This window comes from Stegostoma tigrinum, chromosome 20 (genome assembly GCF_030684315.1).
Source record: "Stegostoma tigrinum isolate sSteTig4 chromosome 20, sSteTig4.hap1, whole genome shotgun sequence".
Taxonomy (NCBI): Eukaryota; Metazoa; Chordata; class Chondrichthyes; order Orectolobiformes; family Stegostomatidae; genus Stegostoma; species Stegostoma tigrinum.
Genome location: NC_081373.1, coordinates 55,470,555 through 55,487,707, shown reverse-complemented (window position 1 = coordinate 55,487,707; position 17,153 = coordinate 55,470,555). Strand labels below are relative to the sequence as shown.

The 17,153-nt window shown below is 41.0% G+C and overlaps 1 protein-coding gene across 3 annotated transcripts in view; it reads right to left on the bottom strand.

Annotated features, from left to right (window-relative positions):
- The window catches only part of mypn (myopalladin), a 284,569-nt gene that overhangs the window by 255,343 nt on the left and 12,073 nt on the right, over nt 1–17,153 (bottom strand). For 2 of the 3 annotated variants that reach the window (XM_059653168.1, XM_059653170.1), the window contains exon 1: nt 4,613–4,806. The exons of the other annotated variant lie outside the window; for it this stretch is intronic. The gene's annotated coding sequence lies outside the window, so the exon portion shown is untranslated. Of the gene's footprint in view, nt 1–4,612; nt 4,807–17,153 lie in introns of those variants that run through there. 3 annotated transcript variants of the gene reach the window in all.

Below are 17,153 nucleotides of genomic sequence, written 5' to 3'. Positions count from 1 at the left end.
TAAATTACAGCTTCTGCCTTAATAACTACCTGTTGCTAACTGAACCAAACATTCGGTCATACATTGTATCATAGAATCCCTACAGTGCAGAAGCAGGCCATTCGGTCCATTGAGTCCACACCAACCTTCCGAAGAGGATCCCACGCAGATCCATGCCTCTACCCTATCCCGGTAACCCTGTTTCCCATGGTTAAACCACCGAGTCTGCACATCCTTGCATACTATGGGCAATGTGCGTGGCCAATCCATCTAACATGCACATCTTTGGATGCTTTATCATATCTTTACAATTGAATGATCTCATTGTACCAGTCACTGCTTAACTTCACGACCATCAAAGGGTGATTTTACACACTAAGTCTGGTTTTCAATGAAGTGGGACTTAATGAGTAACCGTGTTCCAGTTTTCAGTGAAGCAGCGAAGTGAAATCTGACAGGGCTTGCTTGTCTTGCTCCCCACTCATCACTGGGTCCATATCAGCAGTCATGGAATTAGATCCTTAAATGGGCATTAATTTTCCACATAAGGACATAAAGCAGTGTAAGAAGGCAATTCACAAGTCTTTCCGCCACGGGGAAACACAGAAAGGCAGCAGGATCTCTCCCCGCAGCCTCCCACCTAATCGAATGCCTTAACCTCCACCAAACTCACCAGAGGGGAGGGCGAAGGATTCCAGAGATCTTCCCTGTCCTGACCAGGACATTGTACCAAGATGACCTGTGGCTCCTATGCTACCCTCCCATCCAAAATACATTGATGTTTCATATCATACAGACCCTATACTCTCTCTCTAATTCAGATGGATGTCAATCACAGCGTTGGTATTTGTGAGCAACTGAGTCCATCCCAAAGAGTCAAAAACAATAATAGTTGGAAAAAATGACTGGTCATACTAGATTTCCATTTTGAAGCATACAAGTCAGACCAGTATGTGTCGTTCACAAGATTTACTGGCGTTACTTTCTAGATGACAGTGCATATAAATCCTCCCAGAAGAAATCCCTTTCTCTGAGTCTGCTTCTTCCTAGGATTGTGGCTACTTAGAAAGAGCTGCAGGAACTAAGCAACAAGTGTTCAGATGGCACCGAAGGATTAAATAGAAACAGATGATACCATCAAATTACATGACAGTGATCTTCTCAAAGGAGGGTGCAAGTTAAAGTCAAAAATGCTGTTCTCATAGAGCCTGAGCCTCATGGCTTTCTATCCAGACAATTATTGATTTTGTGTACTTGATACTCTGGACCAGACAGCACAGATAAGCTGTTCTCTGGTGTTAGGTGCTGCCTTGTCCTACAGTGAAGTGGAGGGGGTGGGTGTGTGTGTTTGTGTGTGTCTTGAACACAGATGGTGAAGGAATGGGAGTCATTCCCTAGCTCTCATCTAGAAATGATGGAATTATTTACCCCAGGCTTCTCTGTTTTTCTCAATCAATCAATCCATAACAGTGATCTGTTGCTACAGTTACTCAGCATTGTCTCCGAATATACAACATTCTGCTCCCGCCTCACAGCTAAGTGGATGTCCAGCTGCACAGCTGACAAACTCCTGAAAAGGTGTTAAAATACAGCTCTTGCTCAATTGCAGGCATTGCCTGGATGATTGCTGCCAATCCTATCCCAAGTTAAAATCAATCCTCTGAATTCAACTGCTGAAAACTGGCCAAAAGTTAAAAGTGAGGCTGATCTCTCAGTTGATGAGTTTCATAAGGATCCAATTCTGGGGAAGCCGAGGAATCTTCTCTATTCTGGCCCCACTAAAATGCGGAGTGGGAAGGAACAAAAGGCTTCCTGCTTTTCCTGTGGGAATTGTGTCTAAGACTAATCAATGTAGAAGGTCAAAGTAGTCAATCTACAACTATGAATTAGAAGCAGAAGTAGGCTACTTGTCCCATTGAGTCTGCTCCACTCCCATCAAGACTGATTCTGATCTGATAATTCCACATTCCCCTTACCCCAAGAACCTTTCACTCCCTTGTTCATCAATAATCCATCTATCCCTGCCTTAAAAATAGTCAAAGACTCTGCTTCCACTATCTTTAGGGGAAGACAATTGCAAAATCTCTCAACTTTTTGAAAAAAAATCATCTCTGCTTTACCTGGGCTCCACATATTTTAAAGCAATGGTCACTAGTTCTACATTTTCCTGTAAGAGAATCACCCTTCCCATATCCACTTTGTCAAGACCCCTCACGATCTTGTGTTTCAGTCAATTTGCCTCTTATTCTTCTAAACTCTGACAAATACTGGCCTAGCCTGTCCAACTTTTTCTCATAAGATTATAGCTATTCCAGGTATTAGTCTAGAAAACCTCATATGAACAGCAGTCAACATATTTACATCTTTCCTTAAATAAGGAATACAGTACACAGTACTCCAGAGGTGGTCTCACCACTGCCCTATATAACTGAAGCTTAATCTCCCTATTTTAGTATTCAAATCCCCTCACAATAATCAATGACTTTCTATTAGCTGCCCCAATTACTTCTTGTATCTGATTACAATTTTGTGACTCATGAATAAGGACATCCAGATCCCTCTTCATTAAGTTTTGCAGCAAATGTTGCATTAATCAGAAGCACAATGCATCTCCTCACTGCATTCTTAAAATTAAGAGCCCTAATTGCAGCTGCAAGAATATGGTTACCATAGGTTTTTTTTTATTTGTTCACAGAATGTGGGTGTCGCTGACTAAGCCAGCATTTTTACCTATCCCTAATTGTCCTCAAGAAGGTGAGGATGAGCTAATTTCCTGGACCACTGCAGTCCACCTGGTAGTGATGCCTAGATTTGCCATTATTGTTTCCAGTGCCAGGTCAATGCTGAATGGTACATCTAGTTTCATTCCTTCAAGTCTTTTTAGCCATCTAATTCAATTGAGTGACTTGCTAGACCATTTCTGATGGCAGTTAAGAGTCAATTACATTGCTGTGGATTTGAAATAACATAGACCAGACGAGGTAAGAACATCAGACTTCCTTCCCTAAAGGGTATTAGTGAATAAAATAGTTATTTTACAATTACTTGTAGGTTCATGGTCACTATTACTGAGACTAGCTTTTAATTCAATGTTTGTTGAATTTAAATTCCACCAGCTGGTAGAATTTCAAACAATGCCCCCAGAGGACTTGCAGAGCTAATTATTACCAGTCCAGTGACTACACCACTGCCACCCCCCCCCCCACCCCCACCTCCAGACAGTAAGCAGGAATTAAACTGACTTCAAGACCATAATGTACAGATAGGGTTTGAAAATATTAGTGCAACATAACTATGCAAATGTCAAGGAACAAAGGAGCTGTTTATTTTGTCGAACTTAGGGCAAAGATTTGGAGTAATCCTGTGGTTTCAGTAGGAACCATAATTGCTGGAAGTACACAATGAAGATAGAGGGAGTCACACTGTTCAACGAATTCCAACTCGCACTTTCTTTAAACACAAGTACTACATTTTACTGGAAGCATGAGATTATAGAATCACTTGCTGCTCCAGCCAACGTTAATAATCTCATCCTTCAAATAGTTTCATTTTAGAAACCATTTCTGTTTCTAAATATTTCAATTCTGGATCGTTGTTTCTAAATTTGTAAAAAAGATGATTCATTCACAAAGTAAAACTGCAGTTTTAGAAGATACCGTGCAGTGACATGTCACCTGTCAACCGACATTCTTTCTGGAACCCAGTCCCTGACAGCTCTTGGGTTTACACAAGCTGCAGTCACCACCCCTCCTCAACAGCATGTAGCAGTGGGAAATAAATGTTGGTCTTACTAGCAACATTTACATTTTATGAACAAATATGAAAAAAATCTTTTCAATCTGTGTTTTTTTAAAAATACTGGTATTTTCTGTCTGCTGCCCAAGACTAGTGCATACCCAGTGCTTTGAAAGAAATCTTGATGATGACTATTTCAATGCAATTTCTTCTCACTTGCCTTCAAAAAAACATGAACATTAAATATATGTATGAACATGAAGGTTGGAAATGCTAAATCTGTTATTAGACTAACAGTCAATACTTCTGATGCATTGATTGCTCTGGGCTGACCAAATGTTCCTGACACTCAAACCACAGAAAGCAGCAAAGGAAACATTGCCCTTCCAGAAGAACTCTTTCTGCAGCTGTTGTGTGCGTTAATTCTGGGAGCAGATCTCCTAAGCAGAAATCTAATTATAGTCTTATGATATCAATTTACTATACAAAAATCAAAGCAGGCCCTGAGTCATCTAAAATTTGTTTCAAACAGTTAACCTACTTTGTAATTATGATACTGAATTTTAGAAATGGACTGGGAGATGAGGTCATTCTACAAGAAGCTATGACGTCACCTGAATATCTATGGCATGTCTGTCGAAACACAAAGCAATGAAAGCTTAATAAGATAAAAATACATCATCCAACAAGTCCTGAACGCAAGCTGAAATGAAATCCAATGACAATGTTTAAAAAATGTTCTTAGCATCGGAATACAGCACTTCTTTCTGTTAAACAGAAGCTCAGAGTCTACTCTTAATGGAATTATTAATTCAAAGAGCATGCTACTTTCAATTCTATATTCATTTCAACAAACTATTCAAGACAATAACACTGTATTAAACAAATAAAACAATACCTTTTGACTGGATCAGTGGATGGTGTGATATGAAAATCTAGCAATGGCAGTTACTCAGTAGAAGTTAGAGATGGGAGATGGGAGTACAGCACTGCAGTCCTCTGACCCTTGGGAAAACAGCAACTAACAGCTCGGGGGTTGGTTGAGAGTTAACCTTGACGTTGGTGAGATTGTGTCAATAAGCAATGGGCAACCTGTCACCACAGTCCAAGTAACATTTGTCAGCATATTGAGTCTGAAGTTATTTTCGGCAGATGAGACCATGTGGCTCGGAAATGTTCACCTCATTGGTTGGGGGAAGTATGTACAGCACCTATGACACTGACTCAAAGTTGAACCTATAATAGGCCTCTCGTATATTCTCGAGATCTTTATTGATTGTTCAGCATTGAAGATAATTAGAAATGGGACTACAATGGACAGCAACACATTATTCAAAACCTGTTACTTCCCTGAAAAGTCTGAAAATTAGAATTACAGCATGTAATTTCAGTATAAAAATATGGATAAAATACACTGAAATATTTTTCATTTTATTCCCCAGTAACTGCTTAACAGGTGGGTGCTTCCAAAAATAGCTGCTACAGTCAGTTGCCTTTGTTGAAAAGATTCATGTGCTGATTTACTGTTAAAAAATGTGTATGCATTAGCTGTAACATTTATAAAAATATGGATGCAATATATTGTACATTATCCTTTTATAAAAACAGAACAAATGCATAAGAAATGCTTTGCATCTATACTACTATTCCAAACTGAAGCACGTCTAAACTCTAATTCAACTGGTCAAAATTTCCCTTCTTGGGACATATGTCAGGTGATATTGTTAATGATTCCCTCTCCCCAGGTATTGTTTCCTCACCCACTCCATTCAAATCTATCATGACACGCCCCCACTTCCCACCCGTTTCTTCTCTGTCACTGCAAACCGCTGTCTCGTCTCCAACTTCACATTCTTCTCCAAAGTTTCAAAGAACGTATTATCAACTTTCAAATCTGTTGTCAATTTTTCCCCAGAATTTCATATTTGAGTCTGGTTTCCAGCCATCCTATAGTTCTAAAACTGCTCTTATCAAAGTCATAAATGACATTGTGTGTGGCTGTGACTGTCCAAAACTATCCCTTTTTGAACTTTATGTAGCAGAGGCCTGTGACCAGCAGTGTTCAACTGAGTCCACTACTGTCATGATTTAGATGAGAATATGGAAGGCATGGTTAGTAAGTTTGTGGATGACACTAAGATTGGTAGCAAATTGGACAGTGAAGAAAGTTATCTGAGATTACAGACATCTTTATCAGCTGGTCAATAGGTTGAGGAATGGCATGATGGAGCTTAATTTGAATGAATATGTGGTATTATGTTTTGGTAAAAAAAACAAAGGCAGGACTTATACAACTAATAGTAGGGCCCTGGGTAGGAGTTCATGGGTGTAATTCTTTGAAATTTGCATCACAGGTAGACAGTGTGGTTAAGAAGGCATTTAGCACACTTGCCTTCAGTGCTCTGAGTCTAGGAGTTGGGACATGTTAAGGTTGTACAGGACATCGGTGAGGGCTGTTTTGGAGCAATGTGCCCAATTCTTGTCTCCCTGTTATTGGAAGGATATTATTAAATTGGACAGACCTCTGAAGAGATTTACCAGATGTTGCCAGGAATGGACGGTTTGAGTTATAAAAATAGGCTGGATAGGCTGGGACTTTTTCATTGGAGCTAGGAGATTGAGAGGTGACAATATGGAGGTTTATAAAATTATGAGGGGTATAGATAAGATGAAGGGCAAGGCTTTGTTCCTTAAGGTGGGGGAATTCAAAACTGGGGGCGTATTTTTAAGGTAAGAGGAGAAAGTTTTTAAAAGTGGCAACTTTTTGTTTTACACGGCATGTGGTTTGCGTGTGGAATGGACTGCCAGAGGAAGTGGTGGATGCTGGTATAGTTACAACACTTAAAACACATTTGGATAAGTACATGAATAGGAAAGATTTCAAGGGATGTGGGCCAAATGCAGGCAAAGTGAGACTAGTTGAGTTTGGGAACATGGTTAGCGTGGACTAGTTAGATCAAAGGGCCTGTTTCTACGCTGTCTGACTCCAATCTTTATTAAAGTTTCCAATGTTTCCATCCAATCGTCCAGCTGGGTGGAACTACACTTAGTGGGTTCTATTATTTTCTTAACAACTCTTAGCAATGGCTTCTCTTCCCATTCTGACACTGGTACCTGTGGAGTCTCCCAAGGTTCTATCCTCGGTCCCCCTTATTTCTCAACAACATGCTAACCCTCAGCGATATCATCTGAAAACATGTCATGTCTGTTGACAGCACTCAGCTTTATTTCACTGACCCGCTGAAGCTCTTTAACATTTATCACATTGGATTGTCTGACATCCAATATTGATAAGCAGAAATTTCTTATGACTAAAAATAGGAAAGACTGAAGCTATTTATTCGGTCTCTGCCATAAACACTGGCTATCTTTGGTAACTGTTTGAAGCTGAGCCATACTGTGGCTAATACAATGGTGTGTTGGACCCTCAAATGAATTTTAAAACAACACTTCAGCTCTATCAGCAAAACTAATTCCAATTCCATCATATTATCTAACTTCAATCATGCCTCTGCTCATCTGTTGATAGAATCCTCATTCTTTGCCTTTGTTACTTCAGAATTGAATATTTCAATACTGTCTTGCCAGACTCCCATCTTTTACTCTATATAAATTTATGCTCATTCAAAATTCTGCCACATGTACCTTAACTTGCTTAACTTTCCATAACCTATCCATCACCCATGCTCTTTGAGCTGCACTGGTTCCTGCTCTGACAATGTCTCAATCCTAATATCCTCAACCTTGCTTTCAAATATATAACTTCACCCCTCCCAATCTCTAACCTCGCAACAACTCTGAAATCTCTGCGCTGCTCCAATTCTGGCCTCTTCTCATCTCCAACTTTGTTAATTCCACCAAATGACGGGATACCTTGGTCCTGATCATGAATTCCTTCCCCAGATTTTTCTGCCTCCCCCTTCTCTTGTTAATGCATCAAAAGACTGTTAGTTCAAGTATGAATAGAGGATTGAGGTGAACAACCTAGCCAAATCTTGTATACAGCTGAAGGCAAATTGCTGTTGTGAGAAATGCCAGTCTTTGGGTGGGACATTAGGATCCTGCCAGAATGACTTTAAGGGTTAAGAAACAACATGGGCTGGGAAAACTCAACACCTTGGCAGCATCTGCTGACAGAAAAAACAAAATGCATATTTTAAGTCCACTCTGACCCTCCATCAGAACTGGAAAGAGAGCTGAAAAAATAAAGGGTTTTATGTTGTAGGGGGAAAAAAAGGTATTGCTTTCTACAATTCAAACCCCATCAATTCTCCACCCTTCTATTCAGTTGTTAAAGTATCATTTTACTTGCTAGGTAGAAAACTGGCTTCAATACTCAGTAGAATTGGGCAGGTGGACAACTGGCAATGCATTCAATTCTGTCCAAGTTTCAATTCTATATTAATTTCAGCAAACCATTCAAGACTTTAATACTGTACTAAGCTAATAAAACGTTTTGACTGATGGTGTGATATGAAAATCTAGCAATGGCAGTTACTCAGTAGAAGTTGGAGATGGGAGATGGGAGTACAGCACTGCAGTCCTCTGACCCTTGGGAAAACAGCAACTAACAGCTTGGGGGTTGGTTGAGAGTTAACCTTGACGTTGGTGAGATTGTGTCAATAAGCAATGGGCAACCTGTCACCACGGTACAAGTAACATTTGTCAGCATAGGTTAGGTTAAAATTGCTTAGGAGATAACTCCTACCAACTTAGGAGGCACCTTAATTATGGGTCAAGTGCTGGAAAATGGGGTTAGAATGGTTATGTGGTTGTTTTTGACCAGTGCAGACTCCAGAGGCGAAAGAGTCTTCTTCTCTGCTGTAAACTTCACTGATTCTATGCAAGTTTTTAGAAATAACCAAAATCCGACTTCAAAAGAATTTGGACAGAGAGTGAGGTAATTATTCTGATTTCATGAGAATGTGCCCAGTATTCATTGGTCATAGGGTAAAAACTATACTAGCCCTTAAAAATAAAATATATTAATAAATCTTCATTGAGGGAAGTCTTCTCTTCAAGTAGCTGTGCTTCTTGGGCATTTGCCTTCTTCAGCTGGACAATGAACCAGGTAAAATCTGAAAGGACTGTGGATGCTGAAAATCAAGAACAAAAACAGAAGTTCCTGGAAAAGCTCAACAGGTCTGGCAGCAACTGTGAAGAAAAAAATCAGAGTTAACATTTTGGCTCCAGTTCTGAGGAAGGGTCACCAGACCCAAAAGTTAATTCTAATTTTTTTCTTCACAGATGCTGCTAGACCTGATGGCCTAGGTTGGATGGAGCATGACACGGGAAGGGCACAGTTTCCTAACAGTGCAACTAGACAGCAGGATGCTGCCTTCACAAGCTATTGGTGTGGTACGGTGGCTCAGTCGTCAGCACTGCTGCCTCACGGCACCAAGGACCTGGGTTCAATTCCACCCTCAGGCGATTGCACATTCTCCCCACGTCTGCGTGGGTTTCCTCTGGGTGCTCTGGTTTCCTCCCACAGTCCAAAAAATGTGCTGGCTAGGTAGGATGGCCATGCTAAATTAACTGTGGTGTTCGGGGGTGTGTAGATTAGGTGGGTTACAGAATGATAGGTCTGGGTGGGATGTTCTGAGGGCTGGTGGGGACTTGTTGGGCCAAAGGGCCTGTTTCCACACTGTAGGTAGTCTATGATCAACGTACTGTGCCAACCATCCATTCACCCTCGAGTTCAGTGACCAACCCCCACCTGTGCTGAGTTTTGTCCTTTACGAGTCTACTTAACTGATTTTTATTCTAAACTGTCGCTCCTTAATAAATTTAATGAACTATCTTAAACGTACCCACAATCAACCACCTATTTAAATAATTGTGGTTCCAATTCCTGAAACTCATGAGAATTAGATATTTATAAAATTATTTCCAGTTCAATTTTCCAGTCAATTGCACAATGTTGATGCTCACTATTAAATAATGATAGAGTACAAATCACAGGACTACTACAAATAAATATGTTTCATTGCTTGGGGCAGCTCAGTGGTTAGCACTGCTGCCTCACAGCACCAAGGACCAGGGTTCAATCCCAGCCTCGGGTAACTGTGCAAACTCCACACAGACATTCTCCCCATGCCTTTATGAGTTTTCTTGAGGTGCTCCAGTTTCCTCCCACAGTCCAAAGATATGCATTGTAAGTTCGGAAAATGCAGGGTCATGGAGTGGATTTGGGTGGTCTTCAGAGGGTCAGTGTGGATTTGGCAGGCCAAATGGCCTACTCCACACTATAGGAATTTAAGATTCTGTATGCCCATTTGTTCAGCGTACTTGTGGTAGTGTCACTACTTCTGGGCCAGAAGATCTGAGTTCAAGATTCACCTGCTCTAGAATTGGGTAACCTGTCTATGCAAGTTGTTTAGAAATAAGTTTTTAAGCAGGGCCACAAAATAGTGGGACATGAGTTCACCAACTTACTCAATACCATCAGTAAAGGTGGTCACCAACCCCACAAGTTGGCAATGTGGGCATTTAACGTAAAAGTTAGGTTTCATTCAGCTTGCAATGTACTGTGCTGTAGGTTATTGAGAATTCTAGAATAGGATACACTTTTTCCAGGTTATTGAACAACTGAGTTCTGACTTAATGCAGTGATTCCCTCACTCTGTCATCTTACACCATCGCGATCAGCCCTCCTAGTTCAGACATGCTCAGGGTTGACTGGAAATAGGATTGGTTATAAAGGGGAGGGAGAGATAGGTTCACTAATGTCCTTTATGGAAGGAGACAGCCGTCTTTATCCAGTCTGGCCAACATATGACTCCAGACTAAAGCAACGTAGTTGACTCTTAACTGAGGTGACCTTATAGAGGTTTATAAAATCATGAGGGGCACGGATAGTGTAAATAGACAAGTTATTTTCCCCAGGGTGGGAGAGTCAAAAACTATACAGCACAGGTTACCTAAGGAGCAACTTTTTCATGGAATGAGCTGCCAGAGGAAGTGGTGGAGGTGGGAACAACTACAACATTTAAAAGACATTTGGACAGGTACATGCATAGGAAGGGTTTATATTGATTTGGGTCAAATGCAAGCAAATGGGACTAGCTTAGCTTGGGAAACATGGTCAGCATGGACAAGTTGATCAAAGGGTCTGTTTCTGTGCCGTATAACTCTATGACATTGGACTGAGTTTGGGTGTTGCCCTTGACTGTGGTAGCACGCCTTAATTAGACTAAGGACCGCGAGCATTAGGCTTGTAAACGGAGCCGTTTGCTTGAACCACATGCAGGGTGTTTGCCATGTAAGCTGCTAGCATTAATGTAGCACAGTGCTATGCACCAACACGTCTGCCCCCTTGACTGATCAGTGCTCACAACTGTCTGACATTCTGTCTGTACTAAAAGGCAAGATAAGAGAGAATATCTGTCAGCCTGTAAGTTCTGGGTGAAGCAGAAATCCTCAAAATAGCAAGGCAGAGATGCTGACAGCATCCAAGTAAGCACAAAGAAAACAAATTAAAATCTTTGAGATGCATCCTGTACTGATGCATGTCCTAAGCAGCCTAGCAGCAGCATAGCAATCTAAAGCGTTGGTAAATTCCCAAATACAGTTTGAAATGTTAAGCTGTATTATAAATTAGTCCAAGATGTGCCGTGGTTATTTTGCTGATAACAATTTTGGTGAGAAAGGGGGTTCAGGCAGTCAGCGTCCATTGAGCATACCCTTAGAGTGATGGCCAGTGTGGAGGCCTGAGAAAGCTAGGTGAGCTAAAGCCACCAGCTAATCAGTTTGACTTTCAAATCAATCATTTGACATCGTCTTGTGTCTCAACAGTAGCAACCTTCATTGAAAATAGACAAAAACCAAAAGAACTGTGGATGTTGTAAATCAGGAACAAAAGCAGAAGTTGCTGGAAAAGCTCAGCAGGTCTGGCAGCATCTGTGAAGAAAAAATCAGAGTTAACATTTTGGGTCCGGTTCTGAGGAAGGGTCAGTGGAAACTTTAACTGTGATTTTTTTTTTCACAGATGCTGCTAGACCTGCTGAGCTTTTCCTTGAAAATGGCCAAGCCTAGCTAGTAATGAGATGCAAAAGTATGGAAATGGAGTCCTTCCCACTTACTAATGAGGTTTATGAGGAAAATCAGATATTCTTTCTTCTCATGCTGAATATGTTATTTTTCAATTGTGACATTTTCCAAACTTTCTCACCATTGTCCATGTCATTTAGACACTGGGAAATGTCCGCCATGCACGAACTCTGAGAAAAAGTACTGATGCAGCCCCAAAAACATATTCTGGAAAATGAGGAGGTTTAGTGATGGGAGGTAATGCAATTGGCCCATTGAGGTCAAGTGTAGAACAGCAGGAACTGAGGACATACTAGGCAACTGGGATGGTGGCTGGGAATAAGGTGGAACATTCTTGTGAAAAGATATTGGTCTGCCTGCAGAATGACCTCAATCCTCAGAAATAGCAAGATTAACTTTATTGGTCCTCTGCCAGCAATTAAAAAAGGGAACAAGTATTGCCTAGTCCTTCGTGAAGTGGCTAGAGGCTTTCTCCTGTAGATTGGCCACAGCTGTGTGGATGGCAAGAATCCTGCTAAAGGAAGCATTTTTGAGGTGGGGGTTTTGGTAGATATGCCAGTGGATCAGGGAAATAATTTTATGGGATAGGTGATGCAAACCACCTTAAGGATGCTGAGAATAGAGGATAAACGGCATGTCTCCCACAATTGGCAATCTGTGGAAACAGGGTAGGCTGAGGTTGTTCTCCTTGGGGCAGAGAAGTTTGAGGGTGGGGATGGGTACCTGATTTTGAGGGGATTATTGAGATTGAGATTATGAGGATCAGGGCCAGGGTGGATAGAATGCAGATGTTCCCCTTACCCAAAGGCTCAAGAACTGGTGGTACTCTTTTAAAATGAAGGGCAGCAGAGTTAGAGGGGATTTCAGTAAAAATAATTTCACTCAAAGGGTGATGGGTGTCTGGAATGCACTGCCAAGAAGGGTGTTTGAGGCAGGTAATCTCACAACCTTTACAAAAATACTTGGATGAACACGAATTGTCATCACATTCAAGGCTTTGGGTCTAGTGCGGGAAAGTGAGACCAGTGTAGGGAGTAGTGTATTTTTTGGTGATACATTCTTCATGGGTTGAGGGGTCTCTCCTGCACAATATAATTTTTTTATTCACTGATTCTCATGAATACATGGGGACAAAAATCTAAGAGGACAGGGTACTCTTCCCGAGAGTTCTTAACAGGTAGGTTTATGTAGACCATCAATTCACCTCCTAATACAAAGACTGTTGGCCCAGCAGACACAAGAGGTGAACAAACAAATTCACTGGTGATTGGTGAGAACAGTTGTAGCAATTGTACAGACATGGGGCTTGTAACGCTGGAAAGAGACACCAGTAAAATAAATTGTTGCTGATGCCAACCAAGCACAGGAGTGGGATATTGGGGAATCAAATGATGGCATGGAACAATGCAAGGGTGAGAGTGCTTGAGCCCTTGTATAGGGGTTTATACAGTACTGTGAACATGGCTAGTTGCATGGTCTATGCTGTCCATCTGCTCACGCATGTCAAATGGTTCCACATTTACCAAGTGAAGACAGAGCATGTGCTGATTCAAATACAAGAATGGTAGCTGGCTGCACATCAAAAGGAAGCTAACTCCCCAACTAGCTCAACAATCTGGGACAAGAAGGACAATCTCCCACAGAACAGGAGGAATGGGGAATCCACAATTATACTCTCACCCAAAGGTGTGCCCAGAAACAGAGACTCCCTCTGCATTTCTTTCTATCTGGAATACGTTAGCATTAACTGTATATATAATCATCATGGCAAGGCTCATGCTGTGAGACTTTAGACAGAACTTTGTAGGAGTGTGAAGTTTCACAAGATTATGATTACAACCACGGCCAACACTGTTGCAGAGACAAATATGTTCGAACAAGAGAATCCAATAGTGGACCAGTATTTAGATCTACCAATTGAGTGTGTTGAAATGATCAGTTTAGGTTCATTTGGAAAAAAAAGGACAATTTGTATCCAGTGTTCAATGGACAGTTGAGCTCAGGTTCCCAGAATTCATGGTTTCCATTGGACTTCTAGAATGCATAACTAATCCCTATATCCCAATGGAACTGGAGTCAGAGATCAAATATGATATATCAAGCCAAAATAGCGGGTGTGCATGAGGCTGAGTATCAAGCAGAGGTGACATGGTGGATTATTCTGGAATCTGGATAGCTATCATCAGTTGGGATGTACTGCAGACTACCCTTGCTTCAATTGTGCATGACTCATGGCGATAGACATCAAACAGAGTCACTGAGCTTGATATATACCCAGCCCTCCAATCAACTGATTTTAATTAAAAAACAAGCTGGAATAGTAACTAGGCAAGAGACTCGGGTGTATGGCTTGTAGGGATCAGGCCTAGAGAACAGGTGTCCATGTTGAGACCAAATCAAGGAAAGGTAACAATCATAAAATGCATCATATTCCTCTATGAAGATACTCAGTGGCCCCTTTGAAACTATAAATAGAAGGACAAAGAAAAATGTACTTTCGTTGGACGTTGGTTTCATTGACAATGCCAGCATTTGTAGCCCATCCCTTTATTGCTCTTGAAATGGCCAAGCAGACCAATTCAGAGGACGGTTAAGAGTCAACCGCATTGGTAGGCTTTAAGATGACAGCTTTGGATACATGCATGACAAAACAAAACAAGTTTACAGCTTGGACCAAAACTGATTTTGAGGTGTTCAGGACAAAAGAGGAAACAATATAAAACAGTGTTCAACAGAAAATGTATATTCTACTAAAAAGGAAGGATCAAACTAAACATAAGTAAATTCCATCTTTGAACAAAAATATTAGGGAACAATTAAGCGTTAAGAAAAGCAAACACACAGCACAGAGAAAAGGTGCTAATGCTTGACCAAACATAAAACACTCAGGTCAAGAGGAACTATAAAAATCATTTTATCAACAAACTTGAAACAAAATATTTTATAGGCACATCATTAAAGAAGCAAACAGAATGCTGGAGAAATTCAGCAGGTCCAGCAACTGCTGCATTAATGTTTCAAGTTGGCCAAGACTCATCATCAGAACTGAAAGGCAATATAGGTTATTGTTATACTTTTGACAGAGGTAATGGAGGACCGAGAAGGCAGATTGTGTATTGACCCAGCACAAATGACAGACGGGCTGTTAATGGTGGAGTAAGAATAAAAAGAGTTGCAAAAAGGGTATAAATTAAGGTGTGAAATGTAGATAATTGGTCCTTGCTACAGAAGCAAAATAAACAAGACAATCACAATATGGCTGTAGGAAGAGAATGGAAGGTAAATGGAGAACAAGCATAACATTGTCAGTTTCTCAAGTTACTAAACTCAAAGTAAATTCAATCCCCCTCAGCTGGTGGGCGGAATGCTGGGGGGTTGCTATTGGAAGCAATTCTGAGGGACAGAATACTCTGCATTTGGAGAGACAGGGATTAATCAAGAATAGTCAGCATAGTTTTGTTAAGGAGGGGTCATGTCTTACCAACTTGACTGAATTTTCCGAAGGGGTGACCAGGTGTGTCAATGAGGGCAATGCTTTTAACATAGTCCACTTGGGTTTCAGCAAGGCTTTTGATAAGGTGCCACAAGGGAGACTAATAGCAAAGATGAGAGCCTATGGAATCCAAGGAAATTTGGCTCATTGGATCCGCAACGGCTAGAGTGGCAGAGGTGATGATTGAGGGGTGTTTTTCCAACTGGAAGTTTGTGCGCTGTGGTGGCCCATACGGGGCAGTGTTGGGACCCTTGTTGTTTGTGATTACATAATGATTTACACTTGAATGTAGGAGGGTTCATTAGTAAATTCACAGATGATACAAAAATTGGTGGGGTGGTAAATAGTGAGCAGAATAGCCTTTGACTACAAGAATATATTCAAGGTGGTCAGATTGGCTGATCATTGGAAAATGGAATTCAATCTGGAAAATGTGAAGTGATGCACTTGGGCAGGACAAATAAGGTATGGGAATGCACGATAAACAGTAGGATCCTGGGAAGCACTGAGGATCAGAGGGACTTCAATATGTATTTGTATCAGTCCCTGAAGGAGCCAGGACAGGTTAAGAAGGGCATATGGCACGCTTGCCTTTATTGGGGAAGGCATAGTGTTTAAGAGCAGGGAGGTTATGCTTGAACTGTATAAAATGTTGGTTTTGTCACAGCTAGCGCATTACATGTAGTTCTGGAATCCATAATACAGAAAGGATGTGATAGCACAGGAGAGGATGTTGAGGGGACTGAATAGGGTGCTGCCTGGCCTAGACAGCTTCAGTTAGGATGAGAGATTGGGCAGAGTGGGGTCGTTTGCCCTAGAACATGAAAGATTGAAAGGGCACATGATTGAGATGTATAAAATTATGAGGTGCATAGATGGGGTGCAGAGGAAGAAACCTTTCCCCTTGATACAGGGATCAATTAACAGAAAGCATAGATTTAAATTAAAGAGCAGAAGGTTTAGAGGAGATGTGAGAAAAAACATTTTCACCCAGAGGGTGGTGCGAGTCCGGAACTCACTGCTTGTAAGAGTGGTAAAGGCAGAAACCATCATAACATTGAAGGGGTACTTAAAAGGTGCATTTGCAATGTCAAAGCACACAAGGCTATGGGCCAAGAGCTGGAAAATATGATTACAATAGTCAGGTGTTTGTTTTTGACCAGCACAGATGCAATGGACTGAAGGGCATTTTCTGCGCTGTAGATCTCCATGACCGTAAGGCACCAAGGTTGTAAACTGTCTGAATGAGAAGAAAAGGTGCTGTTTTACAGATCTGTGTTGTGCTTTGTTGCAATACTGCAGCAGACCCAGGATGTGAGAGCAAGGTAAATTATTGAATGGCAAGCAAGTAGGAGGTCAGTGTCATTTCTACGAAGTGTCAGTGGTCTGCAAAGCAGTCACCTAGTTGTATTTGGTCCTGTCAATGCAACAGGGATTGAATTGTGAGAGTGAATGCAGTAGGCAAGACTGAAAGTAGTACGAGTGACACACTGCTTCACCCGGAAAGTACTTTTCAGGGCTTCAAGAGTGAGGAGGGAGGAGGTGAATGAACTTCAGCATTCCCAGTATTATGCCTTTAATAAAGAAGTAAAGCTATGCCAGGAATGGAACTACTAAAGGGTAGGCAGAATAATACAACAAGTAACAATAGAGAGGTGACGAAAATAGTCAATCATTCTTTTGTTTCAGTATTCACCAGGGAGATAGAATAGGTACACATTTAATAATGAGGTAAGTAATGTGGTAATTAAATTAAAAATAAAAGGGAATGTACTGAACTAACCAAACAGATTTGAAAAGACTACAGCTGCCGGACCAGACAAATTGCAACTACACATTTTGAAAGAATCTAGGGAAGAATTAGCAAACTAATTATCATTCATATTTAATAATTTAT